Consider the following 10000-nt stretch of genomic DNA (forward strand, 5'->3'; position numbering starts at 1 on the left):
TAGATAGATAGATAGATAGATAGATAGATAGATAGATAGATAGATAGATAGATAGATAGATAGATAGATAGATAGATAGATAGATAGATAGATAGATAGATAGATAGATAGATAGATAGATAGATAGATAGATAGATAGATAGATAGATAGATAGATAGATAGATAGATAGATAGATAGATAGATAGATAGATAGATAGATAGATAGATAGATAGATAGATAGATAGATAGATAGATAGATAGATAGATAGATAGATAGATAGATAGATAGATAGATAGATAGATAGATAGATAGATAGATAGATAGATAGATAGATAGATAGATAGATAGATAGATAGATAGATAGATACAGTTGCGTTCAAAATAATAGGAGTGAAAAATTTAAAATGTTTAATATAAATTTTTTAGTGAAAGATTTAGATTTTTAATTAAAACTTTTATAATTTATTTATTTAACTTGTTCTCTAATTTTTATAGTCGTTATTTTAAATATTTAAGAAATTTATATAAAAAAATATTTATTTTTTAAAATTTATATACAAAATTTATTGTTCAAAATAATAGGATTTAATTTGATTTAAGTTCAACTATTTTTAAAATAAAAACAAAAATGAAAGGACTTTCATCTAAAATATTATTAATTAATGTGTGGCAGCACAACATCAGTCATTTTTGTAAAGATTTTATTTAGAATTTGGGTCTATGAGCCTCCGGAACTTAATGTCTTTCCGACAACGGTTTTGAGGGGCTTGATGACACATGTCGTGGCCGATTACCAACAAATACGCAGTAATTTATTCAGAAAGCCTTAAAAGATGTTATACGCAAGGTCTTTTAACGTTTTGCTTTAGAATCAGTAAGTTGACAACCATATAATGGCCTACTTCCTATGGAACGAGCTTCCACCAATTTGGAATCAGTAATGTTTTCATAGGACAATACCGCCATTTTATCAAATTTGTTTATTGGTATTATGAGAACATATCTTGGGGTATTATGTTTACCTACAACATTTGGTCTACGATACCATTTTACAATTTATTAGACCATACCCTTTTTGTCAATGGACTTCCAATATATTTTCTGAATTCATTTAGATTTAAAAATTTAATTTGTTGTCGTATTCATGCATTAAAAACTCATCCACTCATCCATGAAACCACCTCTAAATGTGTTACTTGGCAAACTTTATGGGTTTCACTATATGCTTTATAGTCTAAAATTAAATTTTTTCAAAAAAGATTTGTTTAAAAATTGATCTGAGCTAACTGAATATTGATCACGATGTTTAATAACTACAATTTCGCTTAGTTTCACTAATTCGGGACGCCCTAATGGGATTAATTTTTAAAAAATGATAAGCGCTTATGGGAAGCCCTTATTGTTTTTGAATAAAATGTTTATTTTTTATGAGTGATTTTAAAACATTTGACTTCCTAAAGTATTCAAAAAATCTTTTAATGAAATTAACGTGAGAATTTTCATATTTTTTTCGCGATATTTTTATAATTTTCAAGATATTTGAACAGATTTCATTTTCGTTAATTCTGACATTTTCTTTCAGGATTTTGAATGAAATAATTATGAACTGAGCTCAAAATCATCTAAATATAACAGTTTTATGTTAAATTTTTAATATTTACTACGAATAAAGGAAATTAATCTAACTTAGGTTAGATAATATACGGTACTCCTATTTTTTTGAACAGTCGTATTCGGATATGGATTTCGAAAAAAGTGAATACCAAAAAAACTAATAAACCTATATACAAAATTTTATTTGTTTTGTATTTTAAACACTTAACAAACAAATATCGTGAAACAATATTGGATTTCTGTAAATCTTTCTTTTTTAAATTAAGATGCACAATTATTTTTAAGTCTCACTCCTATTTTTTTGAACGCAGCTGTAGATAGATAGATAGATAGATAGATAGATAGATAGATAGATAGATAGATAGATAGATAGATAGATAGATAGATAGATAGATAGATAGATAGATAGATAGATAGATAGATAGATAGATAGATAGATAGATAGATAGATAGATAGATACACAGAGAAAACACATTCGTTGTGATAACCGAATTTGTTTCCAATCGAATTCAGTCGGTTCTAACAACTACCCCAAAATTCGATTGTAATTATTGTATAATTCAGTTAGTATTACTGAATATATGGTGTACACAACAATTTTTAATTATTATTCAGTAATCTGGATTGAAATTATTGGTATTAGCAACTGAAATATTATTTATAAAAAACAATTTGTGGATTATGTGTATTTGAAAATATATTTATTCAATTGATAATTGGTTGCAGTGCTCAATATTTTTTACTTTCTACTGTTTTTCGGTTGTAGCGACTAATATTTGATGTTCTTACGTTTTAATCCTAAATAAAAGTCGGCTGCATTTACTGAATTGCCAAATGAATTTAATAACCGATACAATTCAGTTCAAATTATTGATTTAGAAATTGTTAAAACCACAATTCCATTAGTATTATTGTTTTTTAATACTGAATATAGAAAATCAGTTAAGTATAAAGTTTTTCAATAACAGCGATACAATTTTAATTAGTTTAACTAAATATTTATCATGGTAACCGATTTCCCATCGATCTGTTTCTGCGTGTAGATAGATCGATAGATAGATAGATAGATAGATAGCTAGATAGATAGATAGATAGATAGATAGATAGATAGATAGATAGATAGATAGATAGATAGATAGATAGATAGATAGACAGATAGACGATAGACAGATAGATAGAATAGTAGAATAGATAGAATAGTAGATAGATAGATAGATAGATAGATAGATAGATAGATAGATAGATAGATAGAAGATAGATAGATAGATAGATAGATAGATAGATAGATAGATAGATAGATAGATAGATAGATAGATAGATAGATAGATAGATAGATAGATAGATAGATAGATAGATAGATAGATAGATAGATAGATAGATAGATAGATAGCTAGATATATAGATAGATAGTAGATAGATAGATAGATGATAGATAGATAGATAGATAGATAGATAGATAGATAGATAGATAGATAGATAGATAGATAGATAGATAGATAGATAGCTAGATAGATAGATAGATAGATAGATAGATAGATAGATAGATAGATAGATAGATAGATGATAGATAGATAGATAGATAGATAGATAGATACTAGATCGATCGAGATAGATTAGCTAGATAGATTAGATAGATAGTAGATTAGATAGATAGCTAGCAGCTCGCTCGCTCGCTCGCTCGCTCGCTCGCTTCGCTCGCTCCTCGCTCGCTCGCTGCTCGCTCGCGCTCGCTCGATCGCTCGCTGCTGCTGCTCGCTCGCTCGCTCGCTCGCTCGCTCGCTCGCTCGCTCTCTCCTCGCTCGTCGCTCGCTCGCTCGCTCGCTCCTCTCTCGCTCGCTCGCTCGCTCTCGCTCGCTCGCTCGCTCGCTCGCTCGCTCGCTCGCTCGCCGCTCGCTCGCTCGCTCGCTCGCTCGCTCGCTCGTCGCTCGCTCGCTCTCTCGCTCGCTCGCTCGTCGCTCGCTCGCTCGCTCGCTCGCTCGCTCGCTCGCTCGCTGCTCTCGCTCGCTCGCTCGCTCCTCGCTCGCTCGCTCGCTCGCTCGCTCGCTCGCTCGCTCTCTCCTCGCTCGCTCGCTCGCTCGCTCGCTCGCTCCTCGCTCGCTCGCTCGCTCGCTCGCTCGCTCGCTCGCTCGCTCGCTCTCTCTCGCTCGCTCGCTCGCTCGCTCGATATGTTATTAAAACTCTTCTCTTTCTCATTTATCTGCTTCATGTATTTCAATAATGTTTTTTAAACCCTTTTCTATTCTTTCCTTTTATCGGCTCCTGAATTTTAATTCTAGCACAATTAAATAGAAATCACTAACTGAATAACAAAATATAGAAAAATCATTCATTCCTTTTGCTTCTTTGCTTATCCCCAAAAGAGGATGTTTAGACTTGTAGTCATTCCGCCCAATAATAAGAGCATATTAAAAAAATCATATAAAAACACACCAATGAATAACAGACGAATTAAAATGTTTTTAAAACAAAAATCAAGAAAAAAATGCACAACAAGACGCCAGTCTGAGTAGCTTGCGGTCTATTTTTGGAATGAAATCTACTTATGGAAGGATTATCACAAAATAAAATAAAAATAAATATTTTTATATATTCAAACTCTAGGAATTTAATGATGACTGTTGTTGTACTCGTACTATTTGTACTTTACTTTATCAGGGGGCCCTGCAGCACAACAAGAGCAACAAGTATTAAGTGCACGGATTGGACAGACTAATTTGCACCACATTGGAATAAATAAACTTTACTGACTGCAAAAAAAAAAAAAAACAACAAAAAAAGGAGAAAAATATGCAAAAATAGCAAAATTTGCAACAATAATAAATCTGTATTGCAGAAATCGTCTGCAACAGTCTGTTTGCATACAAATCAAAGATGATGCTGTTTTGTTGTTGTTCTTGTTCTGGTATTAAAATAAACAAAAACAAAATTATTAAAACTAAAGCACGCAAAATTCTTTAGATTGTATTCATAAATGTTTTCTACCTCGAGGGGAGGGAGGTTTAATGGTAATGTCGAATAAAAAACCACAATAATGGTTTAGTGTTGTTGTTGTTGTTTGGGACTTTAATCAAATTAACCATAAAAGAAACTATGAAAAGGCATTAAAAACAGGACATAAAAACAAATGTATTCAATGATTAACGATTAGAAGGAAGGTAACCATCCCCTTGAAATGAAAATTGTTCTGAGAAAGTTACCAGGTGAAGGTAATTTTAATTGGAAATCTTCCTTAATACAACACTTTTATAAAATTTTAAGCTGGTAGTTCAGTTCTAGTTCAGTTCAAGTTCAGTTCTAGTTCAGTTCTAGTTCAGTTCTAGTTCTGTTCTAGTTCTGTTCTAGTTCTGTTCTAGTTCTGTTCTAGTTCTGTTCTAGTTCTGTTCTAGTTCTGTTCTAGTTCTGTTCTAGTTCTGTTCTAGTTCTGTTCTAGTTCTGTTCTAGTTCTGTTCTAGTTCTGTTCTAGTTCTGTTCTAGTTCTGTTCTAGTTCTGTTCTAGTTCTGTTCTAGTTCTGTTCTAGTTCTGTTCTAGTTCTGTTCTAGTTCTGTTCTAGTTCTGTTCTAGTTCTGTTCTAGTTCTGTTCTAGTTCTGTTCTAGTTCAGTTCTAGTTCTAGTTCTAGTTCAGTTCTAGTTCAGTTCTAGTTCAGTTCTAGTTCAGTTCTAGTTCAGTTCTAGTTCAGTTCTAGTTCAGTTCTAGTTCAGTTCTAGTTCAGTTCTAGTTCAGTTCTAGTTCAGTTCTAGTTCAGTTCTAGTTCAGTTCTAGTTCAGTTCTAGTTCAGTTCTAGTTCAGTTCTAGTTCAGTTCTAGTTCAGTTCTAGTTCAGTTCTAGTTCAGTTCTAGTTCAGTTCTAGTTCAGTTCTAGTTCAGTTCTAGTTCAGTTCTAGTTCAGTTTTAGTTCAGTTCTAGTTCAGTTCTAGTTCAGTTCTAGTTCAGTTCTATTTCAGTTCTAGTTCAGTTCTAGTTCAGTTCTAGTTCAGTTCTAGTTCAGTTCTAGTTCAGTTCTAGTTCAGTTCTAGTTCAGTTCTAGTTCAGTTCTAGTTCAGTTCTAGTTCAGTTCTAGTTCAGTTCTAGTTCAGTTCTAGTTCAGTTCTAGTTCAGTTCTAGTTCAGTTCTAGTTCAGTTCTAGTTCAGTTCTAGTCAGTTCTAGTTCAGTTAGTTCAGTTCTGTTCCAGTTCTAGTTCAGTTCTAGTTCAGTTCTAGTCAGTTCTAGTTCAGTTCTAGTTCAGTTCTAGTTCAGTTCTAGTTCAGTTCTAGTTCAGTTCTAGTTCAGTTCTAGTTCAGTTCTAGTTCAGTTCTAGTTCAGTTCTAGTTCAGTTCTAGTTCAGTTCTAGTTCAGTTCTAGTTCAGTTCTAGTTTCAGTTTCTAGTTCAGTTCTAGTTCAGTTTTAGTTCAGTTCAGTTTAGTTCTAGTTCAGTTTCTAGTTCAGTTCTAGTTCAGTTCTAGTTCAGTTCTAGTTCAGTTCTAGTTCAGTTCTGTTCAGTTCTAGTTCAGGTTCTAGTTCAGTTCTAGTTCAGTTCTAGTTCTAGTTCAGTTCAAGTTTAGCTCTGGTTCAGTTCTAGTTCAGTTCTATTTCAGTTTAGTTCAGTTTTAGTTCAGTTCGAGGTCAGTTTTAGTTCAGTTTTAGTTCTAGTTCAGTTAAATACTTAATACTTAAACTGTGAGCAGAATTGTTATTCTGTATTGTGAAATGCAACGTCTTTGTATAGAGAACCTTCCCATTTGTATTATTCGTATATTGCACACAAAGTACTTAGTTTTTTTTTTTTGGGGGAATTATTGTTGATTTGCTGTAAATCCCCTCATATGCACGTACTTTAAAGATTTCGTGTGTTTTTTCTAAACAATTTCTTGTATTGGGGGACCTTTGGTAATTAGTGGTTTTATATATCCAATACTGTACTAATATGTTAAGGAATTTTTATCATAAACTTTTGAAATCTGACTTTTTCTTTAATTCTTAAAGTACTTAAAGACAAAAGGTGTTTTTTTTTGTTTTGGTTATGTGTAAGTATCGTCATATGTTGGAACAATATGGAAAAGTCAAATTTTAGAAACTTGATAAGTTTTTGTAGAACCCCCCCTCTCGCTTTCTCGATTAGAAATGAAAAAAATTTGTTATATTCTGTGATATTATTCATTGGATGTAGCTGTCATCAGCTGGATTTAATGGATAAATGCACATTACAGGCACGGTGCTACAAATATTGAAACGTGCTCATTTAGAAAAAAAATAAATATAAATATGAGGACTTCCTTTTATTCATTTAAAAATAAACTAAAATGCATTAGTTTGTTTTGGAAAAAAGTTCATTGTCTTTGGAGAATTGATAAGAAATCAAAATATATATCCAGAGAATAGAAAGAAGCCATTCTGTGAGGGTTGTATAACTTGCAAGTGTTTAGAGTTTTTTCTTTCTTAAAACGATTCCTCTGAGTCTAATAAGACAATCATTTTTAACTGGTTCTATTTTTCTTTTAAATTCTTATCTAAATGAAATTTGACCAACAAGTTATTCTTCTCTGTATGCCAACGATCTTATCACTTTAAATTATGTTAATCCGTATGTTAATTTTTTAAATATGACCTTAGGAAAACATTAATCATTCTGCATTTAAATAAACAGAAAAAACAACATTTGAATGGCGTGGGAATTTCTTTATAAAATGATAAAAATCAATTTAGAAAAAATGTGTAAAGAAAAACTAAAGGAAATCCATTAAGCAAAAGTAAGTGAAAAAAGTTAAAATACATAAAAAACCATAAACGTAATAATGAAATTATAAATAATGGTCATTAACAGGCTCTCAACATATAGAGTCTATAGACGATCGTCTAATAAAAAAAGCCAACACTTGGACAGACAGACACAAATAGAGGAAAAACACAAAAATACTTATTTACAAAAGGAAAAAAAAAAACTTCAAATTCCTCTAACAGAGGAAGTGAGAAAAAATATTCAGATCGCATAGGAAATATCACAAAAAAAGAAGCCAAAATATAAAATATATATATTAAAAAACACACACAAACAAGAACATTTAAGTTGCATCAACACCCTATAAAAATATAAACAAAAAAAAATATAAAGATGTGAACCAAAATATACAATTCCTTCAGCCACATTGTTATTAGTCCGGTGTACGATTCAACATTTTGAACAAAACACCTGCTTCAATTTTGTAGTTCGTTTTTTTTTTTGTCGTTTAAATATTTACCGAGAAAACCTGTTTCAAATGTTTTGTGAACGAACGTCCGACCATGTAGTATAATTATAATTATACCATACAAAATTTCAGTTTGAATATTTTTATAAAGAAAAAAAAAAAAAAATATATAAATTATACCATAGATTTGGTTTGAAAAATATTGGTTAAGAATAAAAGCTATTTTCTGTTGACAGTTATTGAGAGATAATCAAAATATTTTCAACATAAATTTATCTGTTGTAACTAAATGCAAGGATGACCTTAGCAGTAGTTCAGTTAGGATGAGATAACCTATTTCATTAGCTGTAGAGTCCTTGTAGGGTCTTAAGATGCATAAGTTAAAATATGGAATCGTTTAAAAGTTATAGGAAGGTATTCCCCCTTTACAGTTCTAGTTCAGTTCTAGTTTAGATCTAGATCAGTTTTAGTTCAGATCTAGTTCAGTTCTAGTTCAGTTCTAGTTCAGTTCTAATTCAGTTCTAGTTCAGTTCTAGTTCAGTTCTAGTTCAGTACTAGTTCAGTTCTAGTTCAATTCTAGTTCAGTTCTAGTTCAGTTCTAGCTCAGTTCTAGTTCAGTTCTAGTTCAGTTCTAATTCAGTTCTAGTTCAGTTCTAGTTCAGTTCTAGTTCAGTTCAAGATCAGTTCTAGTTCAGTTCTAGTTCATTTCTAGTTTAGTTTTAGTTCAGTTCTAGTTCAGTTCTAGTTTAGTTCTAGTTCAATTCTAGTTTAGTTCTAGTTTAGTTCACTTCTAGTTTAGTTTTAGTTTAGTTCAGTTCTAGTTCAGTTCTAGTTCAGTTCTAGTTCGCATCTAGCTTAGTTCTAGTTCAGTTCTAGTTCAGCTCTAGTTCAGTTCTAGTTCAGCTCTAGTTCAGCTCTAGTTCAGTTCTAGTTCAGATCTAGTTCAGTTCTAGTTCAGATCTAGTTCAGATCTAGTTCAGATGTAGTTCAGTTCTAGTTCAGTTCTAGTTCAGTTCTAGTTCAGTTCCAGTTCAGTTCTAGTTCAGTTCTAGTTCAGTTCTAGCTCAGTTCTAGTTCAGTTCTAGTTAAGTTCTAGTTCAGTTCTAGTTCAGTTCTAGTTCAGTTCTAGTTCAGTTCTAGTTCAGTTCTAGTTCAGTTCTAGTTCAGTTCTAGTTAAGTTCTAGTTCAGTTCTAGTTCAGTTCTAGTTCAGTTCTAGTTCAGTTCTAGGTCAGTTCTAGTTCAGTTCTAGTTCAGTTCTAGTTCAGTTCTAGTTCAGTTCTAGTTCAGTTCTAGTTCAGTTCTAGTTCAGTTCTAGTTCAGTTCTAGTTCAATTCTAGTTCAGTTCTAGTGCAGTTCTAGTTCAGTTCTAGTTCAGTTCTAGTTCAGTTCTAGTTCAGTTCTAGTTCAGTTCTAGTTCAGTTGTTCAGTTCTAGTTCAGTTCTAGTTCAATTCTAGTTCAGTCCTAGTTCAGTTCTAGTTCAATTCTAGTTCAGTCCTAGTTAAGTTCTGGATTAGTTCCAGTTCAGTTCTAGTTAAGTTCTAGTTCAGTTCTAGTTCAGTTCTAATTAAGTTCTTGATTAAGTTGTTCTAGTTCAATCCTTCTTCAGTTCTGGATTAGTTTTAGTTCAGTTCTTGATCAGTTCATGATTAGTTTTAGTTCAGTTATATTTAAGTTCCAGTTAAGTTCTAGTTTAGTTCCAGTTCTTGTTTAGTTCTATTCTAGTTTTGTTTTAGTTTAGTCTATTTGAGTTCTAGCTTAGTTCATGTTCAGTTCTGGTTTAGTTCAGTCATAGTTCAGCACTACTACAGTTCCTTTTAAGTTCTTGATTTGTTTTAGTTTAATTTGTTTGACTCTGAAACTGAGTTTAGATCAGTCTCAGAATCACACAAAGGTTCTGATAACCGGCCATTGTTCCAATCCCAACAACTGAAAGTCAAATCCTAAACAACTTTGAAGTTTCGTTACGATATTTCAGATAGGTTAAAATACTGCGTTTAGTATTTTTATGAAATATATTATTTATGACCTTCCATTCGGAAGGTCTATGCAAAAAATTTTATTTTAGACTCATTAGAGTGCTCCTCTCCACGGAAATCTTTAGTAAAAGGCGAAAGATTTATTCGACAACTGAAGAAAAGCCAGAGTGATTAAACCGTTAAAATCCTAGACATTATATACACAATTTTCTATCAACAGAATGGGAATTACATTGCAAGGGAAAAATAAAGAAATAGTAA

General features: G+C 31.9%; 1 non-coding gene across 1 annotated transcript; it reads right to left on the bottom strand.

Annotated features, from left to right (window-relative positions):
* Positions 1 to 9787: 9787 nt before the first annotated feature.
* On the bottom strand, positions 9788 to 9910 carry LOC119611013. The gene has a single exon (XR_005232032.1). It is a non-coding gene; the product is annotated as a U5 spliceosomal RNA (small nuclear RNA).
* Positions 9911 to 10000: the final 90 nt, after the last annotated feature.

Source organism: Lucilia sericata, unplaced genomic scaffold (genome assembly GCF_015586225.1).
Source record: "Lucilia sericata isolate MDLA Ls3-8-SP2 unplaced genomic scaffold, ASM1558622v1 Contig001338F_arrow, whole genome shotgun sequence".
Classification (NCBI taxonomy): domain Eukaryota; kingdom Metazoa; phylum Arthropoda; class Insecta; order Diptera; family Calliphoridae; genus Lucilia; species Lucilia sericata.